The 27,764-nt window shown below is 50.9% G+C and overlaps 1 protein-coding gene across 5 annotated transcripts in view; it reads right to left on the bottom strand.

Annotated features, from left to right (window-relative positions):
• PC (pyruvate carboxylase) overlaps window positions 1-27,764 on the bottom strand; it is a 2,561,538-nt gene that overhangs the window by 279,268 nt on the left and 2,254,506 nt on the right. The window lies entirely within an intron of this gene.

Below are 27,764 nucleotides of genomic sequence, written 5' to 3'. Positions count from 1 at the left end.
CTCATTAGGGAAGTGGGAACAAGTTAATTACCTGTAACTATTGTTCTCCAGCATGGGTCGGGTATGGATTCACATGCTCATGAATATTCCCCGTCGTCAGGCCGGGAATCCTCAGTAAAAGAAAAAACTGTTTCACTTTCACTTACAAACTGTATTTCTCCTCTACACCAAACACTGTACTCTGGGTCATACTGCCCCCAGCCAATGACTGCCCTCTCCCTAAGCCCTTCCTCTGCCAGCCATCTTCAGATTTTTACTGTACGTTCAAGTGTTGGGAGTCCTCAGGTTTTTTCTTTTACAGAGGATTCCCGACCTGACGATTGGGAATACTCAAGAGTATGCGAGTCAATGCCTGACCCCATGAAGGACAGAGGGTTTTCCCAGTTTGCCTGACCTGGTTCCCCTCTACCACCCCACCCCCAATGTGATTCTCCCACAGACCACCACCCCCAGGGTCATGCTACAACTGGATACTTCAACAAAGTCTTATTATCAAATGGAATTTTAACAGCATGAGCTACTCATGGCTGACAAAGAACAGATTGAGACACTCGACTCCTACCGGAACCAGCCTCCATCAGCTGAGGGTTCTTACTAGAAGGCAGAGCGTCATTCTGAAAATTCTGCTTTACTATTTTCCAATAGTTTCTACTGGATGCATTCTATGACATATGGATTTTGTACATCTCCTGAACCACTTTGAATAACGCTTATGCAATTTTTGTCTACCCGATTGCACTGCACCACATCACCCCCTCAGCATTGATCTGCAGACAGCACAATGAAAGCTCTATTCTTTCCCTCACCAATCACTACACATCACCCTTCTTTGCCTCACTCCATGTAGACCCTCATTTCAATGCATATACCCAAGTCAAATATAGTGGCTTTGCCAATACTTGTTTAGTGTTTATACAGCACGTTTTAAGGTGGTCAATGTTTTCTACACTCCCCATTTTACGAATTCAACACAGAGAGCTAAGGTGATTGGCCCCAGGTTTCTCAATTTTGGTAATATCGGGAATCTAGCTTTCCGATTTCCACATTACAACAGTGCCTACAAGAGTTTGACTCAAATAACTCATGCACCCATCTAAATCTCACACAAATATGAATTGTCAAATCAAGCAAACTCACCATGGAAATATGTATTAGGCAGGTGGTAGAAATGATTGACAGAAAACCTTGATGTTTAACCCGAGCAAGGGGTGCGCCAAAACTTGCAATGGCTCACCCCCCCTACCCCAAGCTACCTCCCCACTCACCAGACAGAGGCAATCATTTGACGGACCTTTCTGTGAAACATCTGGGTCTCATCAGTGAACTAGACACGGTATAAGGCTATAGAAAGAGGTTAGCAAAACAAGCATCCTTCACTTTTAGAGGAGAAACAGGGAATGCATACAGGGAAAATGAATGTTACTCACCGTAGTGACTAGAGTACTCCTAGTCCATAGACCCCTTTCCTCCATCCTTGTGGGCATCTCCTAACATGGGGACGGTACTGTCACCTTTGACAGCGATAAACTGAGCTTTCCCTATAAATTTAGTACAGACCGTGGGTACACCCTCCAATGCCGGGCCCTCGACAGCCTCACCCAAGTCCCCTTTTTCACACAGCAGACGCTTAGATACCTGGCTACACTTAACCTATTAGCTCCTGGCACACACACGGAGGAAGATGGGTGGGACATATGGAGGAAAGAGGACTATGGACTAGAAGTAGTCTAGTCACTATGGTGAGTAACTTTAATTGCTCATACACCCCTGTCCCCTTTCCTACATCCTTGTGGGTGATTCCACCGAAAAAGACCATAGGGTGGAGCTGTGACAACCTGCCTCATTATCTAGGATGAAGCAAAAAGGTCCGTCAGAACCGCCCGACTGAACTCTGCATTTCACCTGGAGCTGGCATCCAGGGAATAGTGCCTACAGAAGGCAGTCGGAGTGGCCCAAGTAGCCGCCTTGCTGATGACATCCCATGAAGCATGCCTTTGAAACACGACGGCTGTGGCCTTAGCTCAGACTGCATTAATTCCCTCAGGAACGGGTTTGCCTATAATCGTATATGCCTGGACCATCCAACGGGCGATAAAAGATTTGGAAGACTTTCTGAAGGATTTTGTCAGTGAAAGATAAAACTTGAGGACTCTCTTGAGGTCCAAGGAATGTAGAGCCCTTTCTGTCTCCACCTGCGCAACGAACACCAGCTTGCAGATTTCCTGGTTCAAATGGAATGGAGAGACCACCTTGGGCATAAAATGTGGATGAGTGCGCAAGATTACCTTGTCGCTATGAAACATGGCGAAGGGCTTGCACAATGACAGCGCCTGTCGCTCGCTGACGGTGCGCACAGAGGTGAGCAACACCAATAACACTGTCTTCAGTGTCACCAGCCGGATGTCAACAGAGGCCATCGGCTCAAAGGCCTTGTGCTGCAAGGCTGCCAGAACCACATTGAGGTCCCAGACCGGGTGCGACCTATGCACCGGAGGGATAACCCTGGACAACCGCTTAAGGTGGGCTTTGAAAAAATGTGCTCTGGGGAATTCTTGTAGGCTGCAATGGCTGCCAAATAGGTGCAGCAGGTATCCACCTGAACGCCAGAAAGAGCCAAATGTGCAGAGAAAGCCAGCATGTCATCCAGGGAGATGGGGTCCAGCCCCTTGTCACGAGCCCAGCGGCAAAACCTAATCCACCCGGCCTCCTGTCCTCCTGTATGATGTCCCAGTTGTCCGTAAATTGAGCATGCCGCAGTCTCAGCTGGTCAGGGACTAGGCCGCTAGGGCCAGCCTGGCTGGGTCTGGGTGCTCCACCGCCCACCCTGCTGCACCAGGAAGCCCCTGCTGGGGATCGGAAGATGTGGAGGCCCCTGGGAGCACAACTGCAGCAGATCCGAGAACCAAGCCCTTGAGGGACCCTGGGGGCGATCAGGATAAAGCTGCAGTCTACCGATGCCCGAAATTTGCGCAAGGTCCACGGAAGCAATGGGGAAGGAAAGAACTCCTAACACCTGCGGCAATACCAGCAGATCTGGAAGGTGTCTCCCAGAGTCCCCTGACACCGACCAGTCCATGAAGCAAACCGGGGGTACTTGGAATTCAGAGGAGATGGGAATAAGTCCCGATCTGGAAATGACCGTTTCCAGAACAGGGGTAACAAAGAGTTGATGTGCAACTCCCACTCATAGGTGTTGAATCCCAAGCGGCTCAGCTTGTCTGCTTCTGAGTTGCTGTCCCCAGGAGGTGGACCGGTGATATCCAAATCCACTCAGTCAGGGCTCACTCCAAGATCGAAACCGCCTACATACACACGGGGAAGGGAGGGAGGGGGCGGGGGGTGAGGGGGAATGGGTGCCACCCTGATTGTTCAGGTAAAACATGGCGGTGAAGTTGTCCGTCCGGAACAGAACCGTCTTGTCCCTGAGAAGGGGCAGAAAATCTTTGAGCGCCAGGCCCACTGTCCTGAGCTCGAGCAGATTTATGTGCAGGAGGGCTTCCGCCCTGGACCAATGCGCCATGAATGGAGTAGCCCTCCAGAGAATTCCCCCAGCCTGAGAGAGAGTCGTCTGTAGTCACCAACAGAGTGGGCTCTGGTCAGGTAAAGGGGGCTACGACTGCCACATTGCAGTCCAATAGCGAAGATCCGGGAGGTGGAGCAGGGATATTGGGATCCTGTACGACAGACCTCGTCTCCTGGTCCCAGTTGGCCGCCAGGTGGATCTGGAGGCGCCTCATCTTGAGGCGAGCGTGCTGCACCGTGTGCGCACAAGATCCCATCAGTCCCAGAAGGTGCTGGAACCACCACGCTGAGCTGGTTGAGTTGGACAGAAAGTGCCCCACCGCCTTGCAGAGGGACAGGAGCCTCTCGGGCATAGGGAACACCTGCTGCTCTGCTGTGTCCCAGTGCACTCCCAGGAAGACCAGATCCTGGGCGGGAGTCAGCTGCGACTTCCGCCGGTTGAGGGGAAAACCACAGCTGGTGCAGAATGGCCGGCAGCCGTTGGCAGGAGTGCACCGCCCCCTCGGGTGAGCTGGCCCTGACTAACCAGTCGTCCAGATATCTGATGGCGCTCTAGGCGGAGACCAGCCACAGCATGCATGAACATACAAGAGGCCAAAGGGCAGCACCTTGTACTGAAAGTGGTACTACAATCATGAACCACAGAAACTTACGATGCGGTTGGTAGATGTGTACATGCAGGTACACATCCTTGAGGTCCAGGGAACACATCCAATCCCCTGCAGACAGACTCGGCTATGTGCGTGGGCGTAATCCTCTTGAAGCGTTCCAGTGGTAAAGACAGATTTAGAAATAGCTGGTCCAGGACAACCCACAGGCCAGCCTGGTTGTTCTTGGGTATTGCAAAAATCCTGGAATAGTACCAGAGCCCCTGTCTGAAAGAGGGAGGGTTTCTATCGCCTGCTTCTCCAAGAGCGAAAGGACATCCTGTAAAAGAGCTGGGGACCTGATATGATGAAGAGGAGGAGAGGATGGTAGAGGGAAAAGAAGAGGAAGACTGAAGCCTTTGGAGACTACAGATAGGATCCACCAGTTGTTGAAAAGATGCTTCAAGGTGTCCTGGAAAAGAGCCAAATGGCCCCCCACAGGCGAGGCGTGTTCCCCAACCTTGGCATCACTGCTTCTTGGTGTCAGAGGCGGGGGGGCAGAGGAGAAGGAGTGGAAAAACCTGCACAAAGTCATCTGCTGCTTCCTCCTGTTGTTGAGGAGTGACCTGTCAGGCCTCTGTGTACTGCGGTCCCGAAACTCCTTGAAGCTGGAGAAAAAGCAGGGTTTGAACTTGGTCTTGCCAGGTTTTGTCAGGATGGCAGAGGACTTGGCGGTTTAAGTGGAAGTTTTCTTCTTTGTTAACTCGTTATCGGCTTACGAATGAGAAAGTCCATGCCCTCGAAGGGCAGATGCAGGATTTGCTCCTGCACATTAGATGACAACTTAGTGGGGTACATCCATGCAGTACTTCTCATCTCGACACCAAGGCACAGCCCTCTGCTGGCTGTCAATGTGGGAGACCGACGACTCCATGAGGACCTTGAAGGAGGTTTGCTTGTCTGAAGGGAGGTCTGGCAGAAATTCCCACAACTACCGCCATAGCTTCTGGTTAGCAACAGCAACAGAGGGCGTCTGCGTTAGCTTGCTGCAGATGAGGTCCTCAGATGGAATAGCAGCGATTTCCCAAAGACTCGGGGACCTTGTCCTCCTTGGAACTCGTGTGGAGGAAGACAACAAAGACTATGGTTTAGGAAATGAGGCCGCAGCCACTGCTAACGAATGCGGGTGGGTGGTCAGGAGGATTGGCTCTCCGTCCATCCGCCTGAACCTGCTGTCCAGCTTCTTGTTCATCTGGGCGTTTGTTTCGCCCAGACCTTTTGCATCACCTGCAGGACATCCCTCTGGGGAGGGATGCCAGACCGGATTGTGGCGTGCTTACCCAGAACCTCTGCTAGTAGCACTCCAACCTCCTAGGGGGCTTCCTCAGGCAGAGGGACCCCTGAAAACTCTGCCAGGGCCTGAAGGCAGTCATGAAAGGCTTTGACCGATGCCGAGGGTTCATCGCCCTGGGTGTCGTCATCCTCATCGTCGCCCCCCCCCCCTTTTTTTTCTATTTTTTTTTCTGACCGCGGGGAGTCCGGGCTCTGGGTCACAGGTGCCGACAAACCCCCTCCCCCCCCCCCGGCCTGGCAGGCTCTGCCATATGCCTCTCCACCATTTTGAAGCCTTGCGACATGCCCTGGGCGGGAGGGCACGAAGGCCCTGAGCTACGAGAGACCTCAGACATGGAAGGATAAACCTTGGGGTCTTGCACCCGCAGCGGAAGAGTCGACCTCACACATTTCTGGTAGGTGCTGAACCCTCGCCCGATGGCCGGTAGTCTTAATGCCCTGACTCACGACCTCGGAGCGAGCGCCGGTCGCCTGGACACCCTCGGCTCCTGTGCCGGTAGCAGTGCTGGATTGTGCTGAGTACAGACTCTTGGAGGTGGCACTCGACGATCCCTTGTCCCTTGGGGGAGAAGAGGAGAACTAACTTGATCACCCGTATGAGGACAGCCCAGTAGGGCCCCAGAGCCACTCAGCTTGGGATGTGGTAACCTTGGAGGCCTCAGGCATGCCAGAACCTGAATACGAGGAACACTTCTCTGTGCGAACCCCAGGGAAGGAGTCGCTGCACTGTGGATCCCTGCTAAACAGAGGACCTACCTTGTCTTCATGAGAGGTCCTAGAGACGAAGTCCTTAAGGTGTGGCGGATGAGAAGTGTGGAAGATCTCCCTTCACTGTGACAACCGATTCTTCAATGCCCTGTGACCGAGTGTATGGGGGTCCAAAGCTGGGAATGAGTGGTTGCATGAAGCACATCTTGTGAATTCACCTGCAGATGACATGCACCAGGGGAGGCGAGGCACCAAAGGGAAGTTATATAAGATTGAAAAAACAAAAACGGGGAGCAAGCAAAAGCTAAATTAGTCTCTGTGCTGGCTGCCAGGTCCGACACCATTACGCAAAAAAGGGACTTGGGTGAGGCGCTGGAGGCCATGGCCTCGGCAGCACATTCCCATGTCCATTAACTGTGCCCCCGCACGCTATACTAAATTTAAAGGGAAAGCTCAATTTTTTGCTGCCAAAGTTTCCGGTACTGTCCCTAGGTTGGGGGGCGCCCACAAGGATGCAGGAAAGGGGATGGGACGTATGAGTAACAACAAGGGTTGCCCAAACCAAAAGAAGGTAACTGAGTCTAACAGTGTGTGTGAAGACTATTGCCCAGGTGTAAAGAAGCTCAACTCCACATTGCCAAAGAAGGGTGAGTAAGAGGAAGAGTTCTTATCAACAGTTGGTTAATAATACAAAAGGTGGAACAAGATTGTCAGGAGGGCTGCCTTTCTGATAAGAGGTTCAAGAGGAAGGAAGCATTGCCCGTCTTGTGTGTGACAAACACTTAGGTGTGGTAAATAGCACCAGTGTGATTCTTGTGACCCTGAAGAAAATCCTAAACCTAACTGTATGAAGCAGAAGACATTTAAACGTTTGAGGGTGACCCTTATCACAGAACATACTTGGAGGTGGTAGTGGGACATGGCAAGGAAGTACACTAGGTCTTGGAACTTTGTGCCAATGTGTTCTGTTTGGGCAGGAGTACACTGGCACAGGGAACTGCAGTAGTTTATCTTGGCTTGCAGGGGAGTGCACCAGACCAAGAGCATTTGTAACCATTGGTTCTGTTCTGGCAGGAACACACTGGAGCACAGTATTGTAGAAGTGGTAAACCTGGCATGAGAGTAAACCAGGTGAAAACAAAGTATTGCAGTGGGGTAAAACTTGTGATGAAGTGGTGGCAAAACATCCTGACAAAGATATTTGTTTTGAAGCTAATGAGGTTTTCTAATATTCCGATATGATGTGTGTGTATCCTGACATAAAGGAATTGGTTTAGAATATAATGAAGCTCAGAATTATTCATTGTTGATGACGAGAAGCGGTCTTCTGAGCTTCAATCCAAGTTGAAAGGGGAAAGCTTTGTTAAACAATTGTGAACTATCCTTGGAATCCAAGTTGGAACATTGTGTTGTCATGTTGGATTGGAAAAAGAACTGAAGTGGAACTTTGTTATAATACAGACTCTCCTTACACTTTTTGAACATTTAAAGGACCTGCTCAAATCTGGGAAGGGGAGTTCGCCCAGGTTATCAGAAGAAGCAGCTGTTGTGGTGTGATTTACACTGTGGTATTTGTTGTAGTTAAACTGGTATACATTTCCTTATTCATTTGGTGTGTATATGAGTGTGAGGGACAGACACATTTTAATAGAGTGTGTTCCTTTAGTTTATTTGAGGCACGTAAATCCTTGTCAGGGTAGGGATAGTGAGGTCTTTATCCAAAACCTTAAAGTTGTCCGCCTCACACTAGGATAGGCAGTCCTGCGGAAGGGGAGATAAACCTGGATAAGAAATACAACCAATCAAATAGGTGCAGGACTAGATGTGAAACCCCCGTGAAGCACAACAATGCAAGGCAAGGAACTAAACAGAAAGAGCAAGACTGGACAAGTAGCTCAATGCAAAAGCTAACTAAATTCAATAGGAGAAGGGGAGGGGGAGTAGTAAAGGAAGGTGGTTCATATAGAGGGGAAAAAAGAAAAAAAAATATTTAAAGACTGGCTATATGTGAAACCTATCAGAAGAGAAATGACTTGATTGTAAGCACAATAGAAGGAATGAAACGGACGGGAAAGTAAACAAGAAAGAAGACTGACTATGAAGAAAAATAGATGAGGGATTAAATACCCAACAGCACAATAGAAGAGGAACAAGGCTTCACAGAAAGCCCAATAATGGATTCTGGAATGCACAAATGGGATAGGATCCTTAATATAAGGCATGCATGATTATGGTATATAAAACATATCCCCATATTTATGAAGTCCGAGCATGATGGAAACAATTACCAGTTCATCCCTGGGCTTCAAGAGGGAGGGGGCAGCCCTTTATCAACAACTCATTTCTATCTGCTTGATTTGACTCATTGGCTAATTCCAGATTTCTGTAATGGATTGTGTTTCCCCGTCCAGGGGCAGCTCGGCGCTTGTTAGTGCCTTGGTCCCTAGGCCTGGGTTTGTTTGTTTTTTTTGCTAGTATAGCTGGGATCGAAAACCACAGCTCACCTCCAATTATAAGAAAATTGCCAGTGTATATTTTAATACGCTCCATCTTCGCCCCGGTTTTAATTTTGAGCTTCATTTACTCAAACTAATCACAGCCAGGGAGCGACTTGACAGGGAGAGCGCTTCAGTGGAACAAGGACTCCATGAAAATTTAAACAGATAAGTGTTGATAAGAAATGGCAAGGCTGAGGGAGAAAGTCGGCAGCTGTTAAAACCCAGCGCACGGGGAGCATGCATCAGGGCAAAGCAGCGAGGCCTGTGGGTAGCAAAGCATTCTACTTCCAAGAAACAGCACCCAGATGTGAAAAGAATATTTACATTGGAAACCGCCATAAATTATAGGTTACTCACTATAGTGACTGACATACTCTTAGTGCCCTTTCCTCCATACAGCATGGGCGTCCCTTCCAAGGGACGGGAGACTGAACCAAATAAAACCTTCCCCTTTAAATTAAATGCTACCCTGACTCCGCCCACCAGCGCCACACCTCAGTCCTCCTTGACTTGTCGACAATTTTTACTATTGCCTAATGACACCAGTATTATTGTGGGGGGGAAGGGTGGGACAGATGGAGGAAAGGGGACTAAGGACTAAGAGAACGTTAGTCAATATGGTGAGTAACTTATAATTACTCTTACGTCCCGTCCCCTTTGCTCCATATTGCACCGACCATTACAACTGAATGTAGCCCCAGGGTGGAGTGGAGACCCTCCTTAAGCAAACAAGTTCCTTAGAACCACATGTCCGAAGGCCGCGTCTGACTTCAAGCCGGTGTCCAAACAGCAATGCTTACAGAAAGCCAAAGGGGTGGCCCAGGTGGCCCCCCTACTTATGACTTGACACGGAGCCTGCCACTGGAATGCGATGGCCGCGTGAGCATGCATATTAGCAGGCAGCGTCTTGTGCTGCCCCTCATAGGCCTCTTTGATGGCCGCAACCATCCACCGTGCATAGAAGCCTTGGATGCTTGATAAACTGGTCTGGAGCCCCCATAACTGACAAAAAGTGCATCCAGCTTGCGGAAGCCCTTGGTCCTGTCCAGATAGAATTTCAGAGCGCGCATGACATCCAGACAGTGCAAGACTCTCTGAGCCTTGTCCTTGGGGTCAGCGAAAAACGTTGAAGATGAAAAATGGGAGTGTCCCTTCCCTCAAGCCATGCCTAAACTTTGGAAGATGACATCATGGCCAAAGAACAACCGGCCACACGAGTTTGCACCTCTGCCCACTGCCCCAAACACCAACACACACCGTGACCATGCTCCGCCGGCGAAGCCAGGCCGCATCCCGCCCAAGATATGCAGCGGGAATCAAGACACAGGCGGGAACTATCGCATGGACCAGCTCTACTAAACGCTTCGCAACCTAAGCTGCCATCGTTAGCGATGACATGACGACATAGCCACGACAGACAGAAAACACATGTGCTTGTCGCACACCTGGATCATTCATGCACCAATCCACACAAAGAACACTTTCAGTGCTATGACTTAGCGGACCGCGCACACTCACATACATGCATAGTTATTATTTTCCACATAGGCCAGAAACCGCATCGTAGAAACGCAAGACGCCGGAAGAGTTGGTGTACATGCTTGCAGAGGCTTCATGCTACTAACCCCCGAGGATAAGATCCTATAGATGGACTGGTGCACAAGGAATCACACTACGCACCACACCTCCTTGCCCTATGGACATTATGCCATGACCTACAGCCCAAGCTGAAGTAGGCCGCAGCCAAGGTCGCGATGTTGCAATCCACATTCTGCACTCTCCAAGCTAAGGTGACAACCGCCACGCAGTGACTATCCAATGCAAAATACAAATTAAAGCCCATAATTCTACCTCAGCCATGGTTTCCCAACACGTGAACAGGCCGACCTGATACAATGCCAATTCCCGAAGCCTGAAGAAGTACTGGTGTCCCATGTCTGGGACCCCTCTTGCAACAAAGTCGTAACAACTCAGACACAGGCGGCGATGGGAAAGGAGCGCTCTTATGGCAGTAGCAGAACCTGTCCATTGTTTCTCACTGACACAGTCATACATTGTTGCCAGCACCTGGTACATCGCGGGCTGGGAATGACAATGGTCCCAGGCTTGGGGGCTCGCTGATGGACCGATCAGGACACAGGGGGCTAACCACTGACGACAATGCCACATAACCTATTACTAACTCTCTCCATGTATCATTTTCAGAGTAACAATTTCTAGGGACGAATTAAGCATACCGCCTGACCTCTGATCCACCAATAACCCTTTTCATTATATGGTCCTATACTGAACCTACCACTCGGGGAACCAACCCAGAGTGGCGATAGGTTTGGGGTTGAGCTCTCGCAGATGATGCAAACTGTTACGTCACACAGGTAGAAAACGGGCCTGCGAGCCCAACTCGGATGAGAAGTTACTGGAACCTATGCTCCATGAATTTGTCCTTGCTTGTTTCTTCTAATAAAGAGTAGTAACAAATTGCTCTTGTGTGACCCCTCTACTTCTTTGGGACTTGGAAGGAGTTAGGGCCCTCCGAGAGCTGGAGGTCCGCTGACCCCGGGTACGGCTCGGTCGACCAACAAAAATTACCCTAACAACGTAGTTAAGACTATTTCCTCGTTCAGATGGAAAGCGGGGGGTACCTTAGGTAGGAACGCCAGGTGAGTCCGCAGGACCACCTTATCCCTGTGGCAAGTGGTATAGGGTTCTAAGGCCACCAGAGCATGGATCTCGCTGACTCTGCGAGCAGAGGCGAGTCCCACTAACAAAGGCGCCCAACACCACATTGAGGTCCCATACAAGGTGTGGCTTCTTGATGGGCGGCTAGAGCCTGGACAAGCCTGCCAGATGTTTGACTATCCGGTTGGAATAGGAGAAGACCTCCTCTGAATTTCTTTAGGCCCCTATGGCTGCCAAATAGATGCAACACGTGTCCACATGCACGCCTGAGTGTGCAAGGTGCGCCAAGAAGGAGAGTACGTCATCCAGCGTGCACCTAAGGGAGGGCAATCTCCTAAGAGTCTGCCCAATGACAGAACCTAGTCCTTTTACTCCTGTATTGGCTCCTGGTGCCCTGAATGATCTCCAGGTTGGCCTGTGGTAGGCTCAGGTGCCTGAGGGTGACCTGCTCAGGAACCACGTTGTGAGGGCTAACTTCAGTGGGGTGGGGTGTATGACCCTGCCCCCTGCTCCAACGGGAGATGGGCTGAGCCAAGCAGAAGGTGAATGGGTGGTCTGACCGTGGGGCTGAGCAGTTTGGAGAACCACGGTCTCGCCGGCCACCAGGGAGCTATCAGAATGATGCTGATGTGACAAGCTGCCTTTATCTTGCAGATTACCCTGTGGACCAGGGGTATGTGAGGAAAGGCATAGGCAGTCATACCATCCCACTGTATCTGTAGTTCTTCGCCCAGGGAGCCGGGATCCTGCCCCTGCCAAGAAGTGAACTGTTGGCACTTCTGGTACGTCCAGGAGGCAAACCGATCCACCTGAGGGTGCCACCATCTGCTGAAGACCTCCAACAGCACCTGGTCATTCAATTGCCATTCGTAATTGTCCGCACCCAGCCTGCTGAGCCTATCCGCTTCCAAGTTGGCCTCCCCCGGGAGGTGGACGACAGTGAGGTGGATGTTGTTCTCCAGGGCCCATTCCCACATGCTGACCGCTAGGCTGCACAGCGGTGGGGACCCGGTACCCCCCTGCTTGTTAACATAGTACATGCTGGTGGAGTTGTCGGTTTGGATAAGGACGGTCTTGCCCCCAATGAGCAGAAGGAAAGCACTGTGAGTTATCCAGATAGCTCCGAGTTCCAGTCAGTTGATGTGTGACTCCTGCTCCTGCCGGGTCCAGAGTCCATGGATGCTGTGGCTGTCCAGAGTGGCCCCTCCAGTCCTCTAGGGAGGAGTCCATAGTGATGGTGACCTGCGAGGGTGGCTGCTGGAAGGGCTTGCTCATCCGTAGGTTACAGTCCCTGGACCACCATGTGAGGTCCGAGTGGAGAGAAGGCGGTATGCTGACCAACTCCGCTTGGGAGCCTTTCTCCTGATTCCATGAGGCTGAGTCTCAAGTGTGGCACGGCCAGAAGGACCGCTGCCATGATACCCAGTAAGTGTTGGTACCACCATGTCGAGGTCACTGCTCTGGTAAGGAAGTGCGTAGTGGCCCTTTTCATGGCTGTAATCTTGTCCTCCAAGGGAAAGACCTTCTCGGAGCTCGTATCGCAGATGAGGCCCAGGAAGGTGAGTGTCAGCATGGGCTGCAGCTGAGACTTCTTGAGGTTGATAGTAAAGCCCAGGTCATGGAGCGTGTTCTGAAGTGCAGAGGAAGTGTGGGTAACCTCCTCCGGAGATCTCGGCTTGTGTCCAGGTACGGGTTGATATGGTGGCCTTGGGTTCTGAGGAGGGCTGCCACTGCATTCATGAGTCTGGTAAATACCCTGGGGGATGAGTTGAGGCCAAAGGGTAGCACCTTGTACTGGAAATGGCAGCCCATGATCCTGAAGCATAGGAAGGAGCGATGTGGCTGCCAAATCGGGACGTGTAGATTGGCATCCTTCAGATCTAGAGAGCACATCCAGTCTCCCCTGTCTAGTGTCTCCGCAATGAGTGCTGGCATAACCATCTTGAATTTCTGAAGAGGGAGGGAGAGGTTGAGGGTGGATAGGTCCAACACAACTCTTAGGCCAGCCTGGTTTTTCTTTTGTATGGCAAAATTCCTGGAATAGAAGCCCAATCCTCTCTTGGAGGCTGGCACGTCTTCCACTACCTGGCTCTTGACGAACGACCGAATCTCCGCCAACAGAGTTGCCGTCCAAATCTGTGGGAGTGGAGGGGAGGAAGGAGAAGAGGGAGGGACCGGTAGGCGGTACCCCATGGATACTACAGAGAGGATCCAGGGGTCCGAGAAGTTCTGGCACCAAAAATGCACGCGAGCACCCCCACCAGAGACACAGGGACCCGAAGGGAAGTGTCATGCTTTTTTTCCCCTTTGAGGCTGCTGCTGAGGAAGGGGACTGTAAGAAACCCTTGCCCCCACCCCTTTTTGTTGTTTATGCCGGTGCTGACTCAGCAAGTGGTCAGGCTGCCTCGACCTCCGTTCCTGGAAGCTCTGGAACCTGCCGAACGACCGCCCCCTGTCGGAGCGTTGATGCAACTGGGTGTACGCCTTGGGCGTGGCCTTCGTTAGGATAATGACTTCACAGTTTGCAATCTGTTCTTTTTATTTAACTCCTCGTCGGTGGTTAAGTGAAAGAGGTCACTACCCTCGAATGCAAGGTCCAATATAAATTCCTGGCCATCGCGGTTAAGCTTAGTAGCCTAAAGCCAGGCCGTCCTTCTCATGTCCATGGCAATGCTGATGGCCCGGCCAGAGGTATCAATGTGGGCCATGGTGGACTTCATGATGTCCTGCGCTACCAGCTTGGCTTCTCCTAGACCCGTCTTGAAGTGCCTGGCTCTCCACTGGATGTTCTGGAAGGCAGTCCGCAATTTCTTACCAAAGCCTCTGGTTAACGGTTGCCAGCATGGCATCCACACTGGCCTGACGCAGGTGCAGCCAGGCGTTGGAGTACAGCTTCTTTTCGTACACCTACAAGATCTTCTCCTCCTTGCCTAGCAGTGCCGAGGACAACTGAGGCTTAGAGTAGAGTGACGCTGCAGCGATCACCGAAGAGTGGTTGAGGGTGTGCCGACAACAAGCATGTATCCCCCTCCATCTGTCCATCCTTGGCATGGAGGCGTTGATTGACAGGTTGCCCAGGTGTGGCTTCAACCACCCCTTTTTGGCCAAGACCACGTTGTCTTTCTGCATCAGGACACCCACTTTGGTAGGGGTTCTTAGGGCGAGGACTTCTGCCAAGACCCCCCTCCTCGGGCCGCTCGACCTCAGGACCTCCTCCTCATCTGTATCCACCAGAGTTTCCCGCTGGTCCGGAGCGGGTGGAGTAGTGCTGGACCCCGTGGGATGCCATGTGGAGACCGGAGCAGGAGGCTGCCAAGGAGCCGCCTGAACTGTGGGAGGCAGGGGAGCCAGAATCTAAGGAGCCGGAAAGGGCAGCGGGGGCTGCGCTGGGGCCTCTGGAGCCGGAGCCATGGGAGGAATGACTATAGGCACAGGTGGAGTGACCAAGTCCCTGACTGCATCCCGCAGGATGGACCCCATCTGAGGGGTTCGCATCAGTGCCAGGAACCTTTCGAAGAGCCTGTCTTCGGAGGCTGAATCGGTGGTGGCAGGCGATACTGACTGAGTGGCTGGGGGCTGCTGGGGCCGCAGCGCACACTGTCTGGTTTACAGGGGGAACCTGCCCAGCCCTGCTGATGGATAAACTGTAGGCTACGTACCTGGTTTACACCAGTCCCACCTTGAAACTCATTCCTCTGCGTGCTCCGTTGCAGGGAGTGGCATTGGACAGGCAGCACTTTATCTGGTGCGGTGGCCATTTTGTCGAGCAGCGTGCCACGTGCCAAAGTCGCAGTGCTTGGCTCCCTGGGCCCAGCCTCGTCCAAGACTCTAGTTGGAGCCAGAGGCCTACCCTGCACCTCAGGCCGAGGCCTGGTAGGTGTATGGCCCTCGGCAGAGTCACCAGTAGTGCTGCGTGCAGGAGCCCCCTCAGACAAAATGCTGGTACAAGAGCATTGCCCCTCGTGTGCACACCAGGTAAAAGAACCTTGTGGTCCATCAGCACCGCTTCCAGGAGGAACTGATGACCCCTCGGACGGTAGCTGGATTAGCCTTGGTATGTGTGCTGGTGCGAGAACCCAAGAGATTCCTCCCGCTCAGGCGCTTGCTTGGAAAGGAGTCGCCCTTACGGGGTGTGATGGAAAATAGCGGCCCTCCTATGGGCCTCGATCTCTGTTTCACTAAGTCTTTCAAGTCATCTTGAGGCGACCTTTCAAAGAGCTCCCTCACCTAGCTAGCTTGTTCTACAGTGCGCGTGGAGTCAGTGCATTGCACACGGTACAACCTTCCGAGCCGTTGTCGGGGCCAAGGCAGCGGAGGCAAAGAGCGTGGTGTTTGGACATGGTGAAGAGCCCCTCGCAGGCTGGACACCTGCTGAAGACTGCTGAGGTTGGCATGCGCTGGAGAGGAGTGCGACGCCGGAGGATCAAGTACCTGAATGACAAAAAGAAGACAAAAAGATAGAAGAAATATCTGGGGAAGAGAGCGTGGTATTACATGGCCGAAGCCAAACCCAGGAGCACTGGTGAAATCAGCCCGTTCCCGTCGACACGGAAAAGGGGACTGAGGTGTGGCACCGGTGAGCGGAGTCAGGGTAGCGCATGCTCCCAGGGCCACGCCCCCACGTGCATCTAAATTTAAAGAGGAAGAAGATATTTTTTGATGAAAAAGGGTTCTGTCTCCCATCCCTAGGAAGGGACACCCATGCGGTATGGAGGAAAGGTGATGGGACGTAAGAGTAAGAATGGATTTGATGTCATGCGTGTGCCTTACCCCGCAGACTGCTCCATCCAGAAAGAGGGTTGAAGGTGGACTTGGCGTTAACACTTGTCAATGCCCTGAAGACACATCTCATAGTGGTAGTACACATGAGAACAGGGCTCTCATCTACATCCAGAAGTCACATTATGAAGGTCCCAGAAATTGACTTTCAATGATGACTGTGGTCTTCACTCAGTCTTTGGATGTGTATCATTCAAAATGGCTAATTCTGGCTTACTTCGATGTGGTCCCCGGACAACTTCAAATAGATATTAGTGTCTAAAAAGGATCTTTGTATGGACAGTGGGCACCCCCCAAAACATAAAGGTGATCTCACCAATGAAGTGCCAAACAGACTTGAACCATATGCTGGCTACTCCACTGTGGGCAGCTTCACCCGAGTTCAGAGACGGGCCAAATCCGATACAAATATAATGTGGTATAGAGATCAGGCAATCCATCCACAGAGGTGGAAACACATGTGGAAGAGGCAAACCCGACTTGGTAAAGAAAGCAGATGGTCTTCACATGTCTTCAGTGTTCCCACTGGAGAACCAAACCAAGTTAATTCTCAATCTCAAGAGTATCCCTATAGACACAGGTGCTCAAGATAGGGAAGGAAATTCTGCCTTTTTTCTCTGCCAACAATGGGCTCGGCAAAGGCATCTGATATGCCTCTCTAATGGGAGAGCAGCTCTGTATAAAGGTAGCGACCAAATGTAAACTTGATTTAAGGACCGGATTCTTATAATGTTACTACATCAAGGTCCCTTCCCTCCAGTCCTTAACGCGATCCACCCAGAGAAAGGTGCCAACGGTCAAACTAGTATAGATGTCAGTTCTCCTCTCAAACACAAAGAGAAAGGGCCACCATTTGAAAAGGACTGAGGAAATGCTGCTGTCTGGCTCAGCGGAGTAGAGATCTGCAGAAAAGGGCCAGTGATGGGCAATGCTGCAGGGCCGCCCAAAGCGAGGCAGGGTAACTACTGGTACCATCCGGCAAGCATGCGAGAGGGGCAGCTACCTTCCCCCAAGCCTGCTCCTCTCTCCCCCACAACACAGACACGCGGTCTCTCCTCACTACAAAGCGCAGGAAGGGTGAGGTGTGAACAACACCTCACCCTTCCACAAAGCAACAGGGCGCTAATCACCCAGAGGAAACCAACAGCAGGCAGGAAGGAGTACAAAGACCTGCCCCCCACCCCGGGGGGCCAGACAATCAGCTACAGCCGGCCTGGGGCTGGGCCAGCCCCCACAGCTACACAACAAAGACTCAGGGTCACCCCTGTGTTTTATATAAGAGTTGCACAGCTCTCAGAAAAATACAAACTGTTTGTGGACCCTGAACGGAGACCCAAACAGTCGGAGGTTCGCTGTTTACTCAGCGTCCTCCACTCTCTTCTTTGCCACAAAGCCATCCCACCCTAGAAAAGAAGGGAGAAGAACAAGGAAGAGAAATACAGGACACTGGACGGTGACCACAACAAGTCGTGGGACAAGAAGGCGGCACGGGCCAGAGGGGGTAACCTCAGGACCCGGTGCCCAAAAGTATGATGTTAGGATATGCGATTATTGTTATTGTTTCCATAACCATATCTGTAACAATAAAATCCTATGGCCTTTTATTGCCAACACTTGACAAACGTGTGGTCTAACCTTTCTCTGGGGAGGGAAAGGGTCCCGGCAGCCCACAACCACCGTTACGGAAAGCACTAAGGTAAGTTGCATGCATATGGGTCCAGCAGTTACTGCATGGGCATGAATACTGAAGTCTCCTCTCACACCGATAGCCAAGGCCCTCAAAGAGCGGTAATAACTTCAACAGATCCATCTACCCGCTCCTGCTTGGTGCGTTTACAGCATGGCCAACCACCGAGTATGCAAGCAGATGCAACAACAAACCAGACAGTACAAAATGGAAGAGCAGAGGAATGCTAAATTCATTGGTGAATAAGATTCCTTCACATATATGTGATCACACGAATGGGCAAGGATGATTAGGATAATTAACCCACATGCGATTCCTATAAGCATTTACAGTGGAGAGCTTGAGTAAACTGCAACAACAACTACAATCTTAGCCAAACAACACGTTTATGCATGTAAAATTGTAACAATTAACATTGGGATAATATAATCACATCAAGAACAGTAGTGATTAGAATAGGATTAGCAAACCATAGGGGAAATGACAATTATTCTCTTTCCGAGTCCAAACAGAACCGAAAAGATATAACAGTAAATGAAAGCACAGAGAGTTATGTCCACGGGGAGAGACTTGTGAAGCGATTGGGCGCGAGATATCGGAGTACAGGCCTTAACCGTAAGTCGGCTCAGAAAAATGAAGCTTTCCACAGGACGCCAATCTAGAAGCTGCAGCCGGTTTAGGAGGCATCAAGTCACGGCACCCTCTGGGTCACAAGGAAGGCACTCAATATCCCGAATTCACAGCCATGGGGGGGGAACGCATCCTCCAATCAAGGAGTTACATTCCTACGTTTGGGAAAACACACTTCTCCGTGCATACCCACACAAGCGCATGGCTCAAGCACACACTGGAGGCAGTGAAACAATGCAGGGCTAAGGCAGGCGCGTGGGCACAGATGTAAGCTGCATCTTGGGGGTGTAACACTGACCTATGCTACACACACAGCAAGTTCATGTGTGCGCAGAGTACACAACATTTATTTACTAGGGGGGAGGGGGGAATATGTAACCGTTTCAGCTGTATTAAGCCGTTTCGGATGGGTAGGCGAGGATAGATGTAGCAAGCAAATGACTAAGAATATAGTCGGATAAGGGCTGCGGATGAGCATTTCAGAAAACTACTGGGCTCCCTTATTTTGAGAAGTGGGGAGCAACACTTTTTCATGGAATAAAAACATACTTCTCAATAGCACTTGGCGCATTTCAGGCAAGTAAAAAAGTGGAGGGCAATTCGTTCAAGCAAGTGGAAACGGGAATTGCAGCTACACAGCCTCGTATCTGCCTGACCCCATATGCCACCTGCAATGCTCAGGCTGTGTTCTGGCCTTTGCCATGAGCAGTACGTTCCATCAAAACGACCTCCGCTGCAGATGGCATATACATATATGATCATGCTTGCTTTGTTCGACGGCAATTGCTATCTGCAAAGAATTCAAATATGTATTGCATCCCTGACAGGGTAGAATGTCGAGCATAGATCTAGGAGTGCTGTGAAACTTAGTCTACATGATAAGCTAGAGGACTGACGCTGCTCACAAGTGGCAGGGTGTAAAAATGAATGAAGGATCCCATAAAATGACTAAAGAGATATGTAGCACGCAGTCTGAACAGGCAGCACCGGCAACAGTAGAGCTCATACGCAACGGTCTGGCTCCAGGGCAAAAAGCTCCTCAGGTAAAGTGCTGCTAAGCCTGGCAGACCAATTCGCCCTGCCGCGCTGTATGTCCAGAAGCAGGGGAGAAATTGGGCCAGAACGAGACAAAGATGTGCTCCGGCAAAAGTGGTCTCGCCTGAGAAACGCCCGTGAAGGCCTGGGGGCCAAACTCCCCATGCAGAAGACGCTCTTTGCACCTTACTGCAATTTATGCTGTGCACTGATTTAAGTTTGAATGCGCACTTGGAAGACTCGCGGTATGTGTAATATGACATTGATTTACAACCTGCACTGAGAAATCATCCTTTGCTCACCTGGATAGCTCAAACTTTTATGCAAAGCAGCAATCATCCGACATTCAGGGCAATTTACGCTATTGTACACCTTGCACATTTTGACACCCTTCCCAGAACCCTCCACACAGGGAGGTTGGGGGGGTTCCCACAGTAAGTGTTTCCATTTCCAGCACTGCCTAGAAGGGAGCAATGACCATTGGGGCCTAAAAGAAGGCCTTCGAGCTTCACTCTCCTCTTGCCCCTTAAAACGTAGAAACAGTGAATGGTGGTAGTGATTGAACCTGTAGCAGACTCCGGATCAGAAACAAAACAACTCAATTGTCTTTTATAAATGTTGCACACATAGTTAGGCCATGCATAAAAAGTTATGTTTTCACAGCCAGATTCCAAGATGAATAGTGGGTTGCCTCAAAGGTCCACCAGAAGACATCCTCCTCTGGGAGACCGTAATACGGCACCCCCTTTTAGTAAGCAGATTGTGTAGATTGCCCTCCAACGACAGCTGACAGGATAGGACATAGTATGGGCAGTTAATGATTGTCAGAAAAGCTGTCGCTGATACACGTCGCTCTTACACCATCATGGAGACAAAGCCTGCATGGCATGGGATGTGATGTGATGCGTTGGCAGACCAGTCATCCTCAGGTAATAGTCCATACACCATTACTGGCTGAGCAGAAACTACTTTGGCGACTGCATAACAGCAGGCGTTCACATTGGTAGTTACCTGGCGCGGATTCTTAAAGATGGGTGGCCACTTGAGTTATGAGAGAGTCTAATTCATAGGCTAGGAAACCCATTTATACAGTCAGTATCATCGAAAAGTCGGGGAGGCCAGATTATTGAGGCGTAGAGCCGAGCCAGAGCCCCTCCAGATGATGCGGCTCGACTCAAAGCCAAAACTAGCAAAAAACCAGCAAAAGTACCATGACACAAGGTGTCCTACTTAATTTCAGCATTAAAAACCCCTTCAACGGTGTCCTGCCTCCTCAACACCAGGAACATGAAAATCACATCAGACATCCTGTCTCTCCACCCCACAAAATGAAACCCATAACTGGCGTCCTGCCTCGTCACTCCTCAGAACCCACACAAGGCATCCCCACTTTGTTATATATAGTGCAGCAGAGATAAAGTGATTTGCTCATTATCACAGAGGGAGGCGAAAGGAGAAACTGGGATTTTAACAGTTTGCACTTTAGACACTTGACCACATTATCTTCTCTGCTTTAGGCGAAACAAATATATGTTCTCATATATGGTCTTAAAGAGCTTCACATTCTTATGTAACACAAAGAGTTTCATTGCAGTTTTGTTTTCCCCATCCCGATTCTGGGCAGTGGAACGCAATTACCAGATTAAAAAAAAATAATTAGCGAGTGAGAGTGTGTGCAGAGGGAAACCACTCCAAAGAATTTATGACACTAAATATTTTTTCACAAATTATACTACTCTGCTTTTATACTGCGCCAAAACACCACAGCAGTAGTTTCAAAGCGCTGGATCCATGACGGTGGCGTATTGTGCCCGGGCCCAGGGAATTACAGACCTGGGTCAGCTGGAGTAAGCATGAGCCTAAGTGAAGAGTACCCGAATGAGAGAAGATGGGCTTGTGGGGCAATTGGGCGAAAGGAAGTAGCAATATTCACCGAACAGTCGGTATGCCACCGCCTAGCCTGTCTTCTAGAATGGTCCAGTCCAAGCGGGGACGAATCATGAAGGTGAAAGCGAAGATGGGAGAATAACAAGTTACTTTCCTACCCGGTAACGTTCTTTCGATGGGATGTTCCTCCGACGTATTCCACATCTGTGACAGGTAATCACCACAGCTGTGCTGCTTCGGAACATTTTCGGCGTCTGCGTCCTGCGTCGATGACGTCGATACGCTCTGCCTCGAGGGCCTCCGTCGAGCCGATGTCACCGGATGTTATAAGTAGGATGCACGACGCACGTAGCCCCAGTTGTAGTGTTTTCCCAGAACGTGTGGCACCAATCTTCTGCCAGTATTACCACAAAAAGCCTTGCGGAAACGTAAGCTGCAATCGCATAAGAAATTCTGTAGAGGGGCAGGCTGGGAGGGTCTGATGTGGAATACGTCGGAGGAAAATCCCATCAAAAGAACGTTACCAGGTAAGAAAGTAACTTGTTCTTCAAAGGGATTGTGTCCTCCGACATACTCCACATCTATGACGGACTCCCAAAGCAGTACCAACGTATGGAGGCAGAAAAAGAATTTAGAATGTTAGAATGCCCAATTAAATTGCAGAATAGAGGACCGCCTTTCCAAAGGCCAAATCTTGCCCATGGATAGAATCCAGTGAGTAATGTTTTACAAAAGTATGGACAGAGGCCCATGTGGCTGCTTCACAAATGTTACGAATGGAAACACCCCTCTGCAGAGCAGCAAAGGCAGCCACACCCCTAGTAGAATGGGCCCGTAAGCCTACCGCAGGGTCCTTACCTGCCAGATGGTAGCATTCAGAGATTGTCAAGATAATCCATCTAGACAAGGTCTGCTTGGTAACAGCTTGACCCAAACGCCTTCCAGCGTATCGTACAAAGAGCTGATCTTCCACTCTGACTCGGGACATGCGTGAGATGTAGAAACTTAAAGCTCTCCTAGGATCTGACCTATGGAGCCTCTCCTCTTCCTTACCAGGATGCAGAGGAGGATAGCACGCCAGAAGAATGACCTTCTGGCTCAAATGAAAGTCCGACACAACCTTCGGAAGAAAAGAAGGACGGACCCTAAGGACAACCCTGTCCTTATGGAACACCGTGAAAGGTGGCTTGGCGGATAGTGCCTGCAAATTGCTCACTCTGCGAGCAGAAGTAACCACAACCAAAAATACAGTTTTAAAGGTCAACAGTCTCAAAGGACAAGAATGTAAGGGCTCAAACGGAGCTCCCATTAGGAATTTTAGAACTAAGTTCAAATCCCAATTGGGCACCTGGAAAGGTGACGGTGGCAACATATTAGTTAGCCCTTTCAGAAACTGAGAAATCAAAAGGAATCTTAAAATAGGAACACTCCTCAGACGAGCGCTTAAATATGGACAGCGCCGCCAGGTAACCCTTAATGGTACCCACTTGCAGGCCCTTGTGGGCTAACAAAAGCAAAAAAGACAGAACCACAGGAATGGCACATGACAAAGGATCCACATTCTTTACCCTGCACCAGTTGTAGAACTTTCTCCAACGGCAACGGTACAGGGACTTTGTTGCAGGCCTTCTGGCCGAAAGCAACACTTCCATCACATATTCAGGGAGGTCCCAATCCTTGTACCTCAACCTTTCAGAAACCAAGCATGAAGGTTGAGAGACTTGATCTCTGGATGCAGAACCTGACCCCCCCCTCCCATGAGAGCAGATTGTCTCGGTAGGGAAGACGGCGTGGAGGGCAGATGGACATGTCGAGAAGGTCCGGGTACCACGCTCTCCTGGCCCATGCCGAAGCAATGAGGATCATTCGGGAACGGAACCTCCGTAACCTCTGCAGCACTTGCGGAATGACGGGGACTGGAGGAAACGTGTACAGCAGTGGGAACGACCACTCAACTACGAACGCGTCCCCCAAGACTCCTCTTGGAGGAACATTGGTGGCGAAGAGATCCACTTGTGGGGTCCCCCAAAGGGCGAAGATCTCCAAGAGAACCTCCTGAGCCAGCTCCCACTCGTGAGAGACCGTGCACTGCCTGCTCAGAGCATCCGCCGCTGCGTTTTTCGTCTCCGGCCAGATGAACTGCCGAGATCGAAATTTCCTGCTCGATGGCCCAGAACCAGAGCTGCATCGCCTCTCTGCACAGTGGGAGAAACCGTGTCCCCCCCCTTTTTGTTGAGGTAGTGCATGGCCACTGTATTGTCCGTCAGAATCAGGACATTCTTCCCCCGCACAGACGGCAGAAAAGCCTTCAAAGCTAGCCTGATGGCCCTCAGCTCCAACAGATTGATATGGAGTCTGGACTCTGATGGAGACCAACGACTGTTGACTGTCAACTCGTTGGCATGAGCTCCAGATCCCGTGAGGGATGTGTTCGTCACGATCGTGACCTCTGGCCAGGGCAGCCAAAAGGGAGCACCCTTCATAAGATTGCCTTACACGGCCCACCAAAGAGGATCCTGGGCGACCAAGAGCGGCACCTGAACAGGATCAGACATCCTGCTGGAGGACTGCGACCACTGCATCTTGAGAGCCCATTGCAGAGTACTCATTCGCAACCTGGCTTCTTGACCAGAAGAATGCAGGATGCCATGAGGCCGAGCAACCTTAAGAACTCGAACGCCGGGAGACTCTGGGCACATTGAAACTTATCCACCATCTGCAGAATGTGATGAGCCCTCACCCGGGGAGGCGAACACTGCCCCAGGGATGTGTCGAGCACTGCTCCGATGTACTGGAGCCGCTGGGTAGGTGTCAAATGTGACTTCTTTAAATTGAGGGAGAAGCCCAGCCTGTGAAGGGAGTGGCAGGTGAATGACAGATGATCCAGGACTTGCTCGGGAGAGCGTGCCCTGATCAACCAATCGTCCAGGTAAGGATAGACGTGAATCCCCACTTGCCTGATATACGCTGCCACCACCACCATGAGCTTGGTGAAGACCCCTGGGGCGAAGGTCAATCCGAATGGCAGGACCCGAAACTGAAAATGCGAGTCGCCAACCACGAACCTCAGGTACTTCCTGTGCTTGGGATGAATCGGCCCATGAAAGTAAGCATCCTTGAGGTCGAGAAACACCAACCAGTCCTGAAGTTGAAGGGCCTGGAGGACTTGAGAGAGAGTAACCATCTTGAACTTGTCCTTCCTGAGGAGCTTGTTCAAAGCACGCAAGTCCATGATGGGTCTCAATCTCCCGCCTTTTTTTGGGATAAAAAAATATGGGGAATACCATCCCTTGTTCCTCTCCGCTACAGGCACCAGTTCAATGGTGCCTTTCTCAAGCTAGGTTTTGATTTCCTGTGCAAGGAGCGGATCCGGACTCTTCAAAGAGAGCTTCCCTGGTGGATTGTCGCGAGGCCTCTGCCGGAAAGGAAGACAGTAGCCGTGGGCTATGATCTCCAGAACCCACACATCTGAAGTAATGGCACGCCATTCTACAAGATGCTGCGCCAGCCTTCCCCAAACCGGCGAACCATGGGACATGGCCCATGACCGAGCTGAAGCGGCTGCAGCAGTGCCTGAGGGCCAAGAGGCAACTGCCCAAGCGGTTTTGGCACCCGAGTACCTTGTTTTCCACCTCTGGTACTCCTACGTTGGCCCCTTTGACTGGCAGCTCCCCTTGATCTACCAAAGGACGAGTAGTATTGAAAGGAACCTCCCCCTCCATTGCTGTCCCCTAGGACGAAAAGGCGGAGGTTGGCGAACTGCAGCGCTCAACGACTTTGCTGCAGCTTTGGAGGTCTGCAATCTCTCAAGGCTCTCGTCAGCCTTGCTGCCAAAAAGATGGTCACCATTAAAGGGCATGTTGAGAAGCCGGGATTGTACAACAGGAGCAAACCCCGACTTCCGCAACCACGCAAACCTGCGCATCACAGTGCTCGCCGCCATGGACCGTCTGACACAGTCTGCCACGCCCAGACCCGACTGAACGGATTCACACATGGCATCCTTGCCATCCTGAACGAGGGCAAGAAAACCATCCCGTTCCTCCCCTGCGGGAATATGTTCAGCCGCCAAAGATACACAATTCCACAAAGTGTGAGTGAATCTTGCCAAGGCACAAATGGAGTTGGCTCCCTTTAAAGCCATACCCCCAGATGAAAATACTTTCTTCGCCCAACCGTCGAAGCGCTTGTCGTCCCTATCAGGAGGGATGGTAGGGTACGCCGCCTACTTCGTTGGGGCCGTAGCCGCCTGCACTACCAAACTCTCCAGAGTGGGGTGCAAAGACAAGTAGCCGGGGTCGCCACTGGCTGGACGGTACTTTGCCACCATTCCTTGTAAGGCCATATGAAATGGCAACACCGGGTCAGTGGGTGGACCTTGGTCCAAAATATCTGTCAGGTCATCCTGCAGAAAATCCACAGGTGGAGCAGACCACTCAAAGTACTCCGTCACCCTCGACATGAGACGCCTGTACGAAGAGTCGGCGTGTGTAACAGGCTCAGGCCTGCCAAATTCAACCTCTGGGGAGGTGTCCAGACAACGGGCGAAATGCAAGGATTGACGCAGGTCTTCCATCTGGCTATGACCAGACAACAGTTCGTAAGGAACCTCAGGAGGGACAAACCCTTCCACATCTGACCCTTCATCCACCTCTGAGATATAATCCAAAGGCTGGAAGAATTCCCTAGATGAGGGTACAGAAAAAGGCTCAAACAAAGGCCTCACAGACTTATTCAGTGCCTTCTTCAGGGTTTCCACCGGTCTCTGGGGCACCTCCGATAGTCTCCTCGCTCGGCGTGGACGGCTTCGAGGCTCAGACGGGGAAGGCGACCGGTGACGGAGCTTCCGAGAGTGCCTAGAAGAGGCAGAGGAATGGCAGGAACCACTCCGGGACCGAGACCCCCCCTGTCTTATGCCGACGCGTAGGGTCGCCCCTCAAATCATCGGTCGAAAGCTCAGCGGATTTCGACTTTCGGGGTTTGGAAACCCTACCTACAGTCAGCTTCTTCTTACGCTCCCGCAAGGCCTTCGACATCAAAGACTGGCATTCATCACAGTCATCGGTGGCGTGATCCTCGCAGAGGCACCAGAGGCAGACGTTGTGTGGGTCCGTAAGCGACATCTTGGAACTGCAGTCCCGACACTTCTTGAAGCCCGACTGTGGGGTAGAAGAAGATGAAGACATGATACTTCACAAACAACCAAGTTCGAAGAACCGATTCAATCAGGAGAAGAACCGAGGTGCGCCGAAATTCCGAACAGGCGTCGTGCGCCCTACTTATAACATCCGGTGACGTCGGCTCGAAGGAGGCCCTCGAGGGAGAGGGTATCGACGTCGGATGCAGACGCCGAAAATTTTCCGAAGCAGCAAAGCGTGGTGATTACCCGTCATAGATGTGGAATACGTCGGAGAACACAATCCGTTCGAAATAAACATACAGCAAGACATGTCTTGGATATAACCTGACATGTCATATGTTTGCCTGGGATGGAAAAATATTTTCCAATATAAAGTAGGACCAGATATTAATAGGAATTTGGTGGGTATGCAGGCTTTACTTTACATTTTCCACAAGACAGCCACCTGTTCCAATAAGTTTTACTAAACATAATAATGTTTAATCTAGGACACAAACTTCTAGCGGAAAAATGTGCATTGGTGAAACAATGTGATACACTTCTAGACTACGGATAAGAATATGGTAATCTTCTTATAGTCTAATGGCTACATTTCACAATCGCATCTCAGCTAGACGTCCCATTCAAACACAAAGGGGCTGTGGTTCCTTTCCACCTCCACAGTTGTATACAAGGAATGTATACATGGAAAGAACAGCTTCTCCTTGCCGCGGGCTGGGGAAGGGCCCAGGAGTGGCACAAAGGCCAGCAACGCTCACACGAACAAGAATCGGAGGCCATCCTTGGTACTTCAACATGTTACTCATGACACACAATCCAGGCTTACGAAGGAGCCCACCGCACAGAGCAGCCCAGTATTGCAATATGATCTCTCTCGTGACACCCAGTGCAGGCTTGCCAAGGAGCCCACAGCTCAGAGCAGCCCAGTATAGCAATACGATCTCACTCGTGACACAGTGTCCAGGCTTACGAAGGAGCCCACATCTCAGAGCAGCCAGGTATGGCGATGCAAGATCTCACTTGTGATGCACAGTCCTGGATTGCGAAGGAGCCCACGGCACAGAGCAGCCCAGTATGGCAGTAAAATCTCCAACGTCAAACAAAGTCTGGGATTGAGAAGGAGCCCACAGCTCAGAGAAGCCCAGTATGGCGATGCAAGATCTCACTCGTAACACACAGTCCAGGCTTGTGAAGGAGCCCACAGCAGCCCAGTATGGCGATATATTAAAAAGGTAGTGGACTGGCAGAAGGAGCAGTGG

Source organism: Ambystoma mexicanum, chromosome 2p (genome assembly GCF_040938575.1).
Source record: "Ambystoma mexicanum isolate Mex_15411 chromosome 2p, UKY_AmexF1_1, whole genome shotgun sequence".
NCBI lineage: Eukaryota > Metazoa > Chordata > Amphibia > Caudata > Ambystomatidae > Ambystoma > Ambystoma mexicanum.
The sequence above is the reverse complement of the archived record's forward strand: the minus strand, read 5'-3'. Positions and strand labels throughout refer to the sequence as shown.